We start from the raw sequence: 17,212 nt of genomic DNA on the forward strand, positions 1-17,212 counted from the left end.
TATGTTAGAAAATTCTGAAGTCCTGAGAGAAGGAATGACACTAGACTCTACAGAATTACCATCTAAGACAAATTCCTCAAGAAAAATTGCAAAAATCACGTATATCAAACACCACACAGAATTAGTTACTAGATCACTTAAAGAAGAAATGTTGATAAATTCTGTAATATTGAAATGAAAAAAAAAATGAAATAAAAATTATACCCCCAATCTATCACCCCCTCTCCCTTTCTCCTCCTCTCCCAGTCTCTCCATCTCCTTCCCTCCCCTACACATCCATCTCCGCTCTCCCTCCTTCAATCTCCTCCCCACCTCCTCCTCTCTCCTCCTCTTTTCCCCCACCACCCCTTTCACCTCCTCTCTCCCACCTCTTCCCCTCCTACCATCTCCTTCCCTCCATCTCTCCTCCTCTTCTCTCCTCTCCCCTCTTCCTTCCATCTCCCCCTTCCCCCCTCTCCCCTTGTCACACTGAGGAATTATGACTCTGACAGTTCAAGAAATTAAATTCTTTCTCTCGTTAAAAACCCATTCACGTCTTTTCTCTCTATAACCTAACCAAACCTAACCTAACCAAACCTAACCTAACCTAACAAAACCTAACGTAAACTAACCTAACTTACATTTAGCAAAATTAAACTTTCTTCGACCTTAAACTATCTTTTAGGGGAGAAAATAAACTTTCTCTGACTTCGTTTAGTAGCTCACATTAAATTAAACTTTCTTCTCCGTTAAACTTTTACGTTAACAAATAAAAACTTTTGTCTCGTTAAACTTTCATTCCGCTAAAGCAAACTTTCTTCTCTTTACCCTGAACTATCTTAAAAGTTTATGAAATTAAACTAAGATATGTCTCACTTAACGAAAATAAATGCTCTCTCTCTCTCTCTCTCTATTTAAGCTATTTTACGGTAACAAAATTGGCTCTCTCTCTCTCTCTCTCTCTCATTCTCATTTTCTGTCTGTCTGTCTCTTTTATTCTCATTTTCTTCCTGTCTGTCTATCAGTCTCTCTCTCACTCTTTCTATCTCTTCACAAAGGAAACCCTCTCTCTCTCTCTCTCTCTCTCTTATTCTCATTTTCTGTCTGTCAATCTCTCACTTTTTTTCTATCTCTCTTGACAATGAAAATCTTTCCCACTCCTCTCTCCCTCGTCTCACTTTCTGTCTGTCTGTCTCTCACCTAACGATGAAAAGCGTCACTCTCACATGAACAACTCACGTAATGAAGAAATCTTACGGTGAGCAATACTAAGCTCCCTCACAGTCGCCAAAATTAAAGCTATCTCACATTTAACGACCGTAAACCACTCACAATAAAGTGAATTAACCCCCCACCCCCACCTCCCCCATCATCCCCCCCATCATCCCCCCTACCTCCACAGCTTAAACTTAATGACCCTAAAACAGCTCCTGAGTTTAGACAATTAAACCAATTAAACGCAATTAAAAAGTCTGGCCAAAAAACAAAAATAGGACAAAATTAACCAATTAAAACCTATTTTCATCAAATAAAAACTTGACTTTCATGCATAAAGGAAAAAAAAAGATGAAAATAATTAAGAATATGATGTTATCTGACGCGGGGTAAAAAAAGACTATCCGGCAAGAGACAATACGGGTGTAAATCCCTCAGGCGGCGAAGGTTACCAGCGACCATAATGGCGTCAAGTCAAGTGTCGCTTCTTAACCCACGAGAGTGTAAACAACAATCTTCCCGCCATATTTAGATATAAAATTGTCGAGGACTTTTCAATTACAGTTTTGTGGACTCTCTCTCTTCTTTCTATCTATCTATCTATCTATCTGTTTGGCTATATCCCAGTGAGAGATCTTAAACTAACTTTATCTGTCTGTCTGTCTGTCTGTCTCTTTCTCTGTCAAATCACCATTCCCTCAGTCTCTCTTTATTATTCTCTCCCAAATCAACTCTCTCTCTCTCTCTCTCTCTCTCTCTCTCTCTCTCTCTCTCTCTCTCTCCCTCTCTCTCTCCTGTGGGTCCCAGTTGGGTCATAACACAGCATCACAAAACATTACAAACTTAATTTACATTTTCATATCCGACAAGTTTTACCCCTACTGCTCCCTGTGTGTGTGTGTGTGTGTGTGTGTGTGTGTGTGTGTGTGTGTGTGTGTGTGTGATATCAATCATCGTGTCTTAGGTTTAATGATCATCTAATTTATTCACTTGCTTTCATTTCTCCATTGTATTTTGTTTATGTGCTGCGTTCACTAATAAGTTTTGTCCACATAGTCGCTGTGTTCACTTATTCACTGCATTCACTTTTTCGCTGCGTTCACTTATTCACTACATTCACTTATTCACCGCATTCACTTATTCACCGCATTCACTTATTCACTTTTTCACTGCATTCGCTTATGAGTTTCTCCACATAATCGCTGCATTCACATATTAGCTGCGTTCACTTATTCACTGCATTCACTTATTCGTTGCGTTCACTTATTCACTACATTCACTTATTCACCGCATTCACTTATTCACCGCATTCACTTATTCACTTTTTCACCGCATTCGCTTATGAGTTTCTCCACATAATCGCTGCATTCACATATTAGCTGCGTTCACTTATTCACTGTATTCACTTATTCACTGCATTCACCTCATTCACTTACACTCGTTGCATTCGTGTGTATGACGGGTTTGACTCAGCCATGCTACGCGTTCATTTGTCACGTGTAAGAACATTCCACGGGGCCAGCAAGCCTCCATTTTGCGCCAATTACACAATTATGTCATAAAGTGAACCAGTATGTGCAGCGATCTATGGCTGGTGTTGGGAATCTGTTTGTCTGTTTGTCTGTTTTTTTTTTGTCTCCCTCCCTTCCTTCCTCTCTCTATATGTTTTTCTATCCGTTTTTTTATGTCTGTCTGTCTGTCTATATGCTTTTCAATCTTTCTTTCTGTCTCTTTTTCGTTGTCTGCCTGTTTTCCTCTTTGTCTGTCTGTGGAATTGTCTGTCTATTTGTCTGCTTGTCTATCTATCTATCTATCTATCATTAGTGTCCTCCCATTCTCCCTTTCTTTCTCCTTTATCACCTCTTGCCCCTTTCATTCTTCCCTTTCAAACTTTCTCTTCTCTCATTTCCTTTCTCTCCTCCCCTCTCATTCTCTGCTCATCAACCCTCCCTTTCATTTCCTCTCTTTCTCTCTCTCTCTCGTTTCCTCACTTTGTCCCTTTCATTATCAATTCTCCCTTTTACTTTTCCCTCATTATCACCCCTCTCAATTTCTCCCTCCTCTTCAACCCCTTTCATTTTTCTCCCTCTCAGCCCTGCTTGACTCTCCTCTCACTTCCCCTCTCTTTATCTCTCACCTATTCAAGTAATTGGTCTCTTTGCCTATTTAAGAATGGGTCTCTACTTTACCTATTCAAGAATGGGTCTCTACTTTACCTATTCAAGAATGGGTCTCTACTTTGCCTATTCCAAAAAAACACTTTTCTAATACCATTCATAAAACTACAAAAAACTCCAACTATGTGACTCAGAAAGTTTCAAAAAGTTTTGAATGTATAAAATAAATAAGAAAAATATCAGCCACTACGCACAATAGCTAGAAAATTTACTCTTAAAAGTTTGAATTCATTTTATTACTCACATAAACTCACAAAGCAAACTCGGGAATAAATTGTGAGTATTCCGACATTACTCACAAAGATCCAACTATTTAAGAACAGATATATGAGCCTTTGGTATTTATTCACAAGAAAATGGAAGTATTTCAAACATTACTCACAAACAACTTATTAACAAAATTATGAGTAGTCCACCATTCCTCACCACCAACTCACAAAAATCTCAATTGATACACACACACACACACAAGAGGGGAGGGGGGAGAAGGGAGAATAGGGAGAGAAGGCCAGCGTTAAGATCCTCCCCTTGCGTGCCTGTACAAAATTAGAGCCGGGTGGTCACATTAAATATTAAATAGTTTGAACAGGTCGTGCAAGTACCTCCCACCCGCCACTCTGTAAGGAGGCGAGAGGGAGGAGAGGGGGAGAAAGAGGGAAGGATGGAGAGGAGGGGGGGAGGTGAAGAAGGAAGGAAGGAGATAAAGAGGGAAGAATGAAGATGGGGGAGGGGAAGATAGAGGAAAGAAAGAGAGAAAGATAAAAAGAAAGAAGGGGAACTTGGGAGGAGGAGAGAAAGGAAAGAGGGAGGTAGAGAAAGAGGGAGGCAGAGAAAGAGGGAGGTTTTTTTTTCTCTCTCTCTCACCAACCTTCCTTCCCTACCACTCTCGTTCCTACCTTCCTTCTCCCTCCCTCTCTCTCGGCGTCCAAGGGGTAAAACTCTCACAAGTTTCACGCACTGTTAACTTTGAGTGTAGCCCATCTGGTCTGATTGTTTCACTTGCTGTTGCTATCACCAAACAACAGCGATAACAGCATCAACAGTATCGTCAACACCAGCGACAGTAGCAGCACCAATAACAGCGATAACAGCTCTAACCACAGCGATAACAGCTCTAACCACAGCAATAACAGCTCTAACCACAGCGATAACAGCTCTAACCACAGCGATAACAGCTCTAACCACAGCGATAACAGCTCCAACCACAGCGATAACAGCTCTAACCACAGCGATAACAGCTCTAACCACAACAATAACAGCTCCAACCACAGCTCTAACAGCTCTAACAACAGCGATAACAGTTCTAACAACAGCAATAACAGCTCTAACCACAGCGATAACAGCTCTAACAACAGCGATAACAGCTCCAACCACAGTGATAACAGCTCTAACCACAGCGATAACAGCTCTAACCACAACAATAACAGCTCCAACCACAGCGATAACAGCTCTAACCACAGCGATAACAGTTCTAACCACAGCGATAACAGCTCTAACAGCTCTAACCACAGCGATAACAACTCTAACCACAGCGATAACAGCTCTAACAACAGCGATAACAGTTCTAACCACAGCGATAACAGCTCTAACACAGCGATAACAGCTCTAACAACAGCGATAACAGCTCTAACAGCGATACAGGTCTCCAGCCACAGCGATAACAGCGATAACTAACCACAGCGATAACAACTCTAACCACAGCAATAACAGCTCTAACCACAGCGATAACAACTCTAACAACAGCGATAACAGCTCCATCCACAGCGATAACAGCTCCAACCACAGCGATAACAGCTCCAACCACAGCGATAACAGCTCCAACCACAGCAATAACAGCTCCAACCACAGCGATAACAGCTCCAACAGTATCGTCAACAACAGCTAAAACTCCAAATAACTATTTAACGGCACTATCACTACTGTCATCATCACTACCACCATCAATATCCCCTACACCATCACTATCACCACCGTCACCACACTCACCACCAACACCTACAGTCCTACACCACCAATGTACACCATCCTCACCACCACTTCCACCACCGCAACCAGCACCAACACCATCACCCACCATCATCACCATAACCATCACCCCATCCTTACTATCACCACCACCACCACCACCATAACCCTCACTATCACCACGAACAATAACAACATCACCCACACCATCATCACAAAAGAACACCACCACCATCATCAACACCACCGCCACCATCACCATCACCACCAACAATAACAACAGCAGCCTCACTTAACTATGCTTCTCCTCACATTGGGTTTCCATCTGTATTGGATAACACAGCCGTCCCCGAGCTCTGATTCCTGTTATATAGTCCAGGTTACGAGAGAGAGAGAGAGAGAGAGAATAAAGCTTTTAACTGAGTCTACAAGCTTAGAATGAAAGGTTGTCAACACAGTATGTCAAGGTATACGGCACCTTCAAGTGTATTCAGTACAGGATGATCGAAGAAAAATAAAAGATCAGAATATACATGTTTGTTTATCGGAATGTGGGGGGTGTTTTTTTGTTTTAGTGACTCTCTCTCTCTCTCCCTGCGTCTATCTTTCATTTTATCTCACTATCCTTTTCTCTCCTTTCTTCTCTCTTTTATCAAACAAACAACAACAAATATATCAGTTCATGCAGCAGATACAGTCACGACCTCTCTCTCTTCTCTCTCTCTCTCTCTCTCTCTCTCTCTCTCTCTCTCTCTCTCTCTCATCAAAACACAAAACCACATTAGGTACAGAACACAATACAATATACACATTAGCATCGATTTCAAATACCTGAATATTTGGAGACCTGACAAGATTTTCTACAATGGTTACGAGCATCGGGTGGCGCATGAAGATTTGGGCCCCCAGTAATAATAGGCCCCTGTAGTAATGGGGTCTACTAGGACAGGGGTCTATTAATCCTGTAACCTCTTAGAACTAGGGATAGACAGAAAGAGAAGACAGACAGAATGGACGGACAGAGACAGACAGCTAAAGAGAAACAGACGAGAAAATGCCAAACATACATCAGACAGACAGACAGACAGACAGACAGACAAACAGACAGACAGACGGACATTCAACCCGACACATAAACACACAAGGGACAGTAAAAGAAACAGAACAAAGACGGGGGGGAGGAAACACTGCTACAATATTTAAAGACGGTTCACGTAGGAGGTATAAAGAGCACTTAAGCACTCTGCCATTCATGTTAAAGCGTCACTCCTCGGCTTTTTATGGCTCATAATGCCGGCTTTTATGTCTTATAATACCGGCTTCTTGGCCCCCCCCCCCACCCCTCTCCTCATAATTCCGGGCATTGAGGTTTCATAATGTTGAGTGTTGAGTTTTAAGTCTGGTAATCCTAGTATTTATTGTCTCATAATTCCGGCTTTGAGGTCTCGTAATTCAGGCTTTGACGTCCCGTTATTCCGGCTTTAAGGTCTCATAATTCCGATTTTAAGGTCTCATAATTCCGGCTTTGAGGTCTCATAATTCCGGCTTTGGGGACTCATAATTCCGGCTATGAGATCTCGTGTCTCGTAATTCCGGCTTTGAGGTCTCATAATACCGGTTTTGAGGTCTCGTGTCTCGTAATTCCGGTTTTGAGGTCTCGTGTCTCGTAATACCGGTTTTGATGTCTCATAATACCGGTTTTGAGGTCTCGTGTCTCATAATACCAGTTTTGAGGTCTCGTGTCTCGTAATACCGGTTTTGAGGTCTCGTGTCTCGTAATTCCACCATTAATGTCATCAAACACCAAGGCTTTCTGTCCCATAATTGTTGCATTTACCGACAAGCTTTATGACTCCAGCTTAATTCTTCCAAATGCCTCTAAAGTTTGGAGTCTTTTTGAGGAAACGTTTTAGTAGTGCATGGCTCCAAATTTAATAGCTCACTAGGTTGTCTTTTATCGCTCATAATGTCGAATTTTTATGTCTCACAATGCTCGTTCTAACGGCTAATAATGATGTGTTTCTTACGTCTTAATGTCTTATATATTTCATTGTTCATAATATCAGATTTTTAGAGCTCATCAAGTTGTTTAGGTTAAGTTAGGGTTAGGTTAGGTTAGGGTTAGGTTAGGGTTAGGTTAGGTTAGGTTAAGTTTGGTTCGGGTTAGGTTAGGTTTATGTCTCATGTTAATTTATTTTTCTAAGCTTCTAAATCCGGATTATATTGCTCAAATTTTGTCTCATTATCCTGGGTTTTATGTTTGATAATTTCCTGGGTTCTTTTAATACCTCAAAACGTGATTATTATTTATTTTTTACTTGTTTGTGTGTGTGTGTGTGTGTGTGTGTGTGTGTGTTTGGGGGGGTGGACAGTTTTTGTATTTCCCTCCGTATGCTTTTGTTAGGTTGGAACAGTTGCTTTTGTTTTTATTTTGTTTGTGTTTTTTTTACCGTAGTGTCCGCCGGCAGATTTATTGTGTGTGTGTGTGTGTGGTGTTACAGCCAGAGGTGAGAGTGGGAGAGAGAGTGGGGAGAGAGAGTGGGACTGTGTCTGTGAGTGGTAGGAAAGTAAGGGAAAGAGGGAGGGAGGGAGAGAGGGAGAGACTATCCTATCTATCTATCTCCACCAATATATTTATCACTCTATTCACCTATCTAAACAATCTATCAATTAATCCATCTATCAATTTATCTATCTCTCAACTCATCCAACTATCAACTAATCCATCTATCAATAAACTCATCCATCAATCAATAAACTCATCCATCAATCAATCAACTCATCCATCAATCAATAAACTCATCCATCAATCAATAAACTCATCCATCAATCTAATCCATCTATCAATAAACTCATCCATCAATCAATAAACTCATCCATCAATCAATCAACTCATCCATCAATCAATAAACTCATCCATCAATCAATAAACTCATCCATCAATCAATTCTTTTCTGTAACCACTTCAAAAAATCATAAATTCCTAATCTTTTCGTCAGACCTTAAAATGGTTGACTAAAAATGTGAAATCGAGCTTAAAATTGGGTTAAATTGGGCAGGTAATAGAGTTAAAAGGCTCTTGTTAAATTGTTTGAGTGACGTGGGAAATGTTTTCGTTTAGTCGTGAGTCATAATTGCCGTTAGTTATAGTTTTGTTATGAGTTATTATTATTTATTTTTATTATTGTTATTTTTGTTGTTATTATTTTATTGCAGTTACTCTTATTATTTTATTATTTTTATTATTATTTTATTGCAATTTCTCTTATTCTTATTATTATTGTTGTTGTTTTTGCTGTTGTTATTATAATCATTGTTATTATCATCGTCAACATTAGTAACTATTTGACTTAACAGATGTAAAAAGAATATAGTCTGTTTGTCCGTCTACCCGTCTGTCTGTCTGTTCACCCGTCCGTAAACAGTGTCTTGTCCCCATGATAACGTCCGTTCTAAACAGGTCCTTCGGTAATGTCGCTAGAATAAACAATTTAAACAAGAATAAACAATATAAACAAGATGTGAAAAATATGAAAATAATAAATAACTTAAAATTTCTTAACACGGGTCAAAAACGTAAACACCGTAAACAAGAGTAAATAAATTGAACAACTTGTAAACAAATAATGTAAGCAACCTGATAAACGGTGTGTAATCAGCATAAAAAGTAAATAGAGAACGAATGAACACTGTAAATACATTCTTAACTAATGCAAATAGACTATGAATGAGGTAAACATTTTATATACGGCTCAGGTGAACAGTTTAGACACACTGTAAATACGTACACAATGCAGACACTCTACATACGTACACAGCTGAGATACGCACACTTATGATGCACTGGAAATATGCATATAATATAATGCATATGTATACGGGCAGTATGTATACGCACAAAATGTATAGCCACAATGTAGTCACACTGAATACGTACACAGTGTGGCTAGACTGAAAATACGCACATGATATAGCATACGCACATAATATAGCCACACTGAATGCGTACATAATATAGCCACAATGAATACGTACACAGTGTAGCTCGAAAGTAAATAGACCCACAATGTAATCACACCGAATACGCACACACACACACACTGCAAATACGCACACAATGTAAGCACACAAAATGAACAACTAAAACTGTTGACTTTAAATGAAAAAAAAAATTCCATATTAGTTTAATCTGTCAGTCACGCCATCGGCTTATAAAACAAGTATTAAACCCGAAGTTACACTATTCCACGTTGTTAATTGAATCACGAGGCCACTAAACCAGGTATAAACCACAATAAACCTTAATAAACCTCTAAGTTAAGATGATGAGGATTTTACTTATGTATGATCCTCAAAGTGTATATATATGGTGTTCTCAGGTATATTAATTTTATACTATACACTATAACATTTTATATATCGTATATTTTAAAGTATATATTAAGATAAGTTTTTCGCTATAATTGTTAATTCTTTAATTTTATTTTTCTTTATTGTTTGTATATCTGACCTTTGACCTCTGGTAATGAGGTCATGAAATCCTTTTAACATGTATATTAATTATCTGTCATGACACAAGTCTACTACCCTAGTGTGTGTGGTGTGGAAGTTGAGTAATGCTTGAATATTTAAATGTGTGAGACGAGTTGAGCCATTCATCACTGCGTTCATGTATGTAAATAAAACGATCTTGTATGTAAACAAAACGATCACGTATGTAAACAAAACGATCACGTATGTAAACAAAACGATCACATATGTAAACAAAACGATCATGTATGTAAACAAAACGATCACGTATGTAAACATAACGATCACGTATGTAAACAAAACGATCACGTATGTAAACAAAACGATCAATGTATGTAAACAAACCCACAGAGAAATACTTAACTATCTCTCTTAATATTTAATCGTTAATAACAATCGTACAATTATTAACCCGCCCAAAAAAAATATCTTAAATACCTTAATTACTGAAACCCAGGAATTCAACATTATATTCTTCTAACCTTTAATAAAATAGTAAGATATATTAACTTATTTTGTTTTCTCATACAAATCGTAAATCATAAACACTATAGCAACAAACTATTCGACTGATGGGAGGTGAGGGGGGTGGGGGGGAGGGAGGGGGGTGGGGGGTATCTATAAACACGAAACATTCAAGAAAGGTTTTGAAATACTGTTGGAAAATATTAATTCATCCATCCCCCTTTCCCTAAAATTAAATCCCTTATCCCCTTCCCCCTAAAATAAATCCCTTATCCCCCCCTTTCCCCTAAAAATTCAATCCCTCATTCCCCTGCCCTTAAAAAAAATAGTCATATTCCAATAGTTGCTCAGTTTGGACGCCATAAAACCCACTTATAAACACTGGGACATATTTTTCAGACATTATGGCTTCTCGTACCGTGTGTGTGTGTGTGTGGTAGAGTAGTGAGAATGAACTAATTTGGGATATTTTTTTTTCTCGTTATATTTGTCTTGTGATGATCGTTAAAGCAGTTTCGGACACTTTATTTTAATTTACTTCATAACAGGTGTGGTGTATTAACAGGTGTGGTATATTAACGGGTGTGGTGTATTAACAGGTGTGGTGTATTAACGGGTGTGGTGTATTAACGGGTGTGGTGTATTAACGGGTGTGGTCCATAAGAAAGGTGGTCCAAATCAGACTAACTTAACCTAACCCATCCTAAGCTAATCTAACCCATCCTTACCTAACCTAATCTAACTTAACCCAACTTAACCTATCACCCCAAATTAACTTATTTTAACCAAGCTAACCTAACCTAACCTAACCTAACCTAACCGAACCTAACTTAACCTAATTTAACTTTCAAAAACCAGCCAAATTTTTTTTTAATCTACTATTTTAAATAATTCACTTGGGTTAATTTCCGGTTAAAAATGTTAAATGTTTATCCAGAAAGATTTACCCAAAGAAAAAAAACACCTCATCTTATGTTAGTATAAACACTTAATATAAATCCGGCTAAAAGCAAATCGGATGAAATCAATTCCGGTTAGACGAATTTATTAATAGACAGATAGGGGTTAATAGATTACATATAAGCATTCAATTACGGTAAATAAATCATTCCTTGTTTACCGAATTCACTTGACAGATTCCTAAAATGCGATAACACGATAGAAAAAATTACGTTCATTAATTCCATCTTAGATAAATTCCCAGCTCGAGATTTCCTCTTGATAGAATTCCATTAGATAACTCCAGTACAAAAAAATCCGTAAGAACCGATTTTGATGTACATAAAATCGGATTAAAGGATTTCAGTTATACATAAACTTCGGTTATAGAGGAAAATATCTCGTTAACACAACCCTGAAATTATTACGAAAACAACGCCCGTAAATAAATCTAGTTCCCCCCAAAATAATGGCTGATAATTACTCTAATAATTTGTACAATAAAACACAAAGCAATTATCACATATGTATTTGTGAGATCCATAATCATATATTGAATGTGTTTTGTGATTGTGTTTTATTTAAGGTGGGGGGGGAGTGAGGGGTGGGGGGGAGGGGAAGAGGGTGAGGGGAGTGAGACATCAGGCCAAATGGACCCCAGTCACAACAGGCCCCAACTAACTTAAATGACTTAACTACTAGGGGTGGAATTCCTTATAATTGGGTCTTTAAAGAACTTCGTCCTCATCAAATCTGGGGCCCGCTAAAACTGGGGGCCCGCTAAAACTGTGGTCCGCTAAAACTGTGGTCACGCTAGAACTGTGGTCACGCTAAAGCTGTGGCTACGCTAAAACTGTGGCCAAGCTAGAACTGTGGCCAAGCTAGAACAGTGGCCCCGCTAAAACTGTGGCCACCGCTAAAACCGTAGCCCGCTAGAACTGTGGCTGCACTAAAACTGTGGCCAAGCTAGAACTATGGTCAAGCTAGAACTATGGTCAAGCTAGAACTATGGCCCACTAGAACTTTGGCCTGCTAGAACAGTGGCCCCGCTAGAATCATAGCGCGCTAGAACTATGGCCTGCTAGAACTGTAGCCCGGTAAAACTGTGGTCCCGTTAGAACTGTGGCCCCATCAAAACTGTGGCCACTCTAGAACTGTGACCCGCTAAATCTTAGGCCCACTAGAACTGTGGCCAGCTAAAACTGTGTCCCCCAGAGAGCTGTGGCCCGCTAAAACTGTAGCCACGCTAGAACTGTCCCCTAGAGAGCTGTGGCCCGCTAAAACTGTAGCCACGCTAGAACTGTGTCCCCTAGAGAGCTGTGGCCCGCTAGAACTGTAGCCACGCTAGAACTGTGTCCCCTAGAGAGCTGTGGCCCGCTAAAACTGTGGCCACCATCTATCCAATCACTTTTTACTTTAATACACTTATTTATATCAAGTCAAATTACTAAATAATAATAATAATAATACAAATAATAATAATAATAATAATAATGTTAATAAACTTTAAAAAATAATCGGAGTTCTTCATTCTTGTCTTTCTTGCAAATCTGGATAAAGTTAGCGGCGTGGCACTCTCCTCGCTGATTGGCACCGTGCCTAACAAGGTCGGGAGTGTTCAGTATATATTTCAGGATAAACTGCAGCACAAGATACACTTAATATATAATTGTTGACGGTCAGTGTATACGTAGCATTTACTGACCTATAATTCGCGTTTAGTAACCTTAGTTGGTGAAGCTCTGAAATACATATAATCTCAACACACTTACATTATAGGATAAGTGTTGAGATGTGTGTACGTGTGTGTGTGTGTACGTGTGTGTGTGGTCCGTGTGTGTGTGTTCGTGTGTGTGTGTACGTGTGTGTGTTCCTGGGTGTCTGTGGGTGAAGGAGAATCGATGTAGCGCCTTGTTGGGTGATGTAGTCGTGGCTGTGGGTGGATGGAATAGTGGTGGATGGATGAGAGTGGATGTATAGCCTGTGGAAGGGTGAGGGTGGGTGTAACGCTTGTGGATGGATGAGAGTGGATGTTGGCTGTGGGTGGATAAGGTTAAAGGTGGCACCTACGCTTGGATGAGGGTGAATTAAAATGGATATAGTACCTGTGAGTTTATACAAGTGGATATATTACCTGTAGGTGGATAAAAGTGGATGTAGTACCTATGAGTGGATGAAAATTGATATAGTACCGTGGATAAAAGTGGATATAGTACCTGTAGGTGGATAAAAGTGGATAATAGTACTTGAAGGTAGATGAAAGTGGGTATAGTACCTGTGAGTGGATGAAAATGGATATAGTACCTGTAGGTGGATAAAAGTGGATAATAGTAGTTGAGGGTAGATGAAAGTGGGTATAGTACCTGTGAGTGGATGAAAATGGATAAAGCACCTGTGAATGGATCGAAGTGGGAGAATGAGACAGAGAGATAGACAGCCACTGATCTACAAAATCAAACACCTCCTTCAGATAATATATAAATAATTCAGGATCGCTTTTATTCATCTTCCCTCCTCAGATATTCATGAAATAGCATCAAAGGAAAAAATAGGGATAAACAAAAAATTAAATAAACAATAAATAATAAGTAGACCAATAAATAAATAAATTGATAAATACACAAACATACGAACGAATAAATAAAAGTAGTAAAACAAATAATTAAAATAAAAAAATAATGAATCAAGAAATAAACAAAGGGGAGAAATAAACTAATGCATATTCTAATAAAAATCTACATAAATAAATAAAATAAATTAAGAAATAGAATAATAAATAATAATTAGATGTACAAACAACTCGAAATAAATGAATAAAAGTGTAAAACACGAATAGGCAGAAGAGTGAATAAAGTACTAATGTTTACAAGTGAACTACAGGTATGAACACGTAAAAAAATGAATAACCAATCAATAACTTACATAATAACGAGATCAATCACCATCAATTAAAGTCTTCAGTGAGTGGTGTGACATTGTTATTATTATCTATATACAAACTTAAAATTAATGTTTGTTTAGTTTTTATCCAATATTTTTTACATCACTCGATCAGTCTGTCCGACACTTCTCAACCTTACCAGCAACTAACTTTCTTCACTAAGTAGTTTTTACGGATATATTGTCTTGAGAAACTTAACATAAACTTTTCCTTTCAACATTTAGATTATTTTAATGACCTTGGATTGGTCAATGAGTGTTACTTCTTAGACTTATCTTACTTTACGGGATTGATTTGAACCCTACTAAGAGCGACACACAGCACGGTTCAGAACAGCAATACACACAACCACCTTAGCTGGCCGGAGCACCGGGATAAACTGCCAAGGCTGACTGCTTGGATCTGAGCTCCCGTCCCCGTCGCTGCCGATTCCAGGTCACAAGATATCGTACACTAAATTCCTCACTTAATACAGGTCGCATTATACAGATCATATTTTCACAATGAAGCTTTTTTTTCACTATACGTTGGGCTTAAATTTATATATTAAACTATACATTAAACCGGTTTTAAAAGAGAGATAGACTTGTGTGTTGACAGATACTATATAACATACTGGTATTATGCGTCAGGTAGTGGGGAGGAGGAGGTGGTGGGCGGGGCTTGCGCAGAGGAGGACAGGCGGACACACACAAGACAACATGACCTCAAGGAAGGAGGAAGGTGTTAGGGGTCTATCTCTGCCTCCACAGAGAAACAAACACTCAAAGAAAAGTTTGAATAAGGAAGATTAAAAATATAGAGAAAGAAAAATCAGATAAAATTTACGATAATTATATGCAAAAAGAAAATAATTCACAACAGAAATAAAAAAAGGTGCTTTCTCAGGTTTGCTGTTATAATGTATTAAGGTGCTTCAACAACTAAAGCGTATAAGCTATAGACTGTTTACTCGAAGCTTTTAACTAATATATCAGAATATAAATACAATCGACTAAATATTAAAGAACTGTGGTGAATTCTCGGGTGTCCGTCCGCCAGCCAATCAGCTGCCTTGTTACAAACTGACCTTAGGCCTCAGTTGCAAGCTTCGAGTGAACAGATATTTTAGGATGAAAAAAAATTCTCGAAGACACAAAAACGGATATAATAATAATAATAATAATAATAATAATAATAATAATAATAATAATAATAATAATAACAATAATAATAATAACAATAATAATAATAACAATAATAATAATAATAATAATAATAATAATAACAACAATAATAATAACAATAATAATAATAATAACAACAATAATAATAACAATAATAATAATAATAATAATAATTAGTATTAGTTCCCTGCACGCCAATACTCATACATTGTATACATACGGTACAGTTACAAATACATAAACAAGATTAACACAATGCAAACGTTAACTCAACTAAAATTATTATTATTATTATTTTTATTATTGTTATTTCGTAAATTGTGGCCAAAACGTTTCGTGTTTGTTTTCGATGCAATACTAAATGAATGACTTATGAGGATTTGTGATAATGTGTATACAGGAGAGAGAGAGAGAGAGAGAGTCATTCTACTGGTTGAAACACGCACTAGAATCTCTTTGGCAGAAATTCACTTAAGCTGGACAACATCCCTGATTCCTGGAAATTTCTCCTCCATGACATGACTGGAATATTCCCATTACACCATAACGCCCACTCCTTTCCTTCCCATTACCACCCTCCCCTCTGCATCACCATAATGACCTCTCTATTTCTCTCCCCATCCCCTCTCCACCCCCTCCCCACAACCACACACCGTATTCCCAACCCCTCCCACCCTCTCCCCACCCCCCCACCCACACCCTCACCACACCCCAACACACCGATCCAATCTTAAAACTCACTACACTATAAAACTCGAGACATAATAAGACTCTCTCTCTCTCTCCGTAAGCTTAGAGACGGTGAACTTGGTCCCTGTATCAGCCAAGGTTATAAACTAGTCGTGTAAACTTGGTGAAATAAGGCCGTGTAGGGAGGCGGGTTACTCCCTCCCTTCTTATATGGAGATGTGATTTAGGGATGTGTTTTGTATTCAGATTATGTGGGTCGTGGTGTGTTACGTAAGAGTCTTGGTGTGTAAGGAGGTGATGTGTAGGAGGGATGTGTAGGTTGGTGTAGGAGGGATGTGTAGAGGGGTGTGTAGGAAGGATATGTAGGTGGTGTAGGAGGGAAGTGTAGAGGGATGTGTAGGAGGGATGTGAAGGTGGTGTAGGAGGGAAGTGTAGAGGGATGTGTAGGAGGGATGTGTAGGAAGGATATGTAGGTGGTGTAGGAGGGAAGTGTAGAGGGATGTGTAGGAGGGATGTGAAGGTGGTGTTGGAGGGATGTGCAAAGGGATGTGTGGAGGATGGATGTGTAGGAAGGACGTGTTGAGGTATGTGTTGGAGAGATGTGTAGTAGGAATGTGAAGGAGGGATGTGAATTTTGTAAGAGTAGGGGTTCCGAAGTAGCGTTTTGAATTATTTAATATAATCACTGAATATAATCGCTCAACCTAATCCATAACACGTAATCATAAAAGATAACCATCAAAATTTAAAAAAAAGTGATCAATCAATGTAATTACAGAAACTTTAATCACTCAATGTAATCAATAAATGCAATAAAATAAAATCACCAATGCAATCAATCAATCAATCGATCAATGCAATTATGAAAAATGTAATTACTCTTCGTAAACACCAAATGTAATTACTGCATCGCCTTTATTTGGGACACAAGTCGATGTTTACGTTAAAAAAGTAATTATTACCTTTGAATGTGTAATGCAACAAGCAGGAGAGCCCCGGGCAGATCCGGGAACCTCTGACGCACACACAGAGAGAGAGAGAGAGAGAGAGAGAGAGAGAGAGAGAGAGAGAGAGAATACAGTATAGTCAAACAGAATGAAAGAAAATACAAGGAGAACAATAAGAAAGAAAGAATAAAAGAAAGA

General features: G+C 38.6%; 1 long non-coding RNA gene across 1 annotated transcript in view; it reads right to left on the reverse strand.

Annotated features, from left to right (window-relative positions):
* Window positions 1-14,577, reverse strand: part of LOC121877083 — a 57,351-nt gene extending 42,774 nt beyond the window's left edge. Inside the window, exon 1 of the long non-coding RNA XR_006090880.1 lies at window positions 14,193-14,577. This is a non-coding gene — a long non-coding RNA (uncharacterized LOC121877083). The remainder of the gene's footprint in view (window positions 1-14,192) is intronic.
* Window positions 14,578-17,212: the final 2,635 nt, after the last annotated feature.

Source organism: Homarus americanus, unplaced genomic scaffold, assembly GCF_018991925.1.
Source record: "Homarus americanus isolate GMGI-L3 unplaced genomic scaffold, GMGI_Hamer_2.0 scaffold19244, whole genome shotgun sequence".
Classification (NCBI taxonomy): domain Eukaryota; kingdom Metazoa; phylum Arthropoda; class Malacostraca; order Decapoda; family Nephropidae; genus Homarus; species Homarus americanus.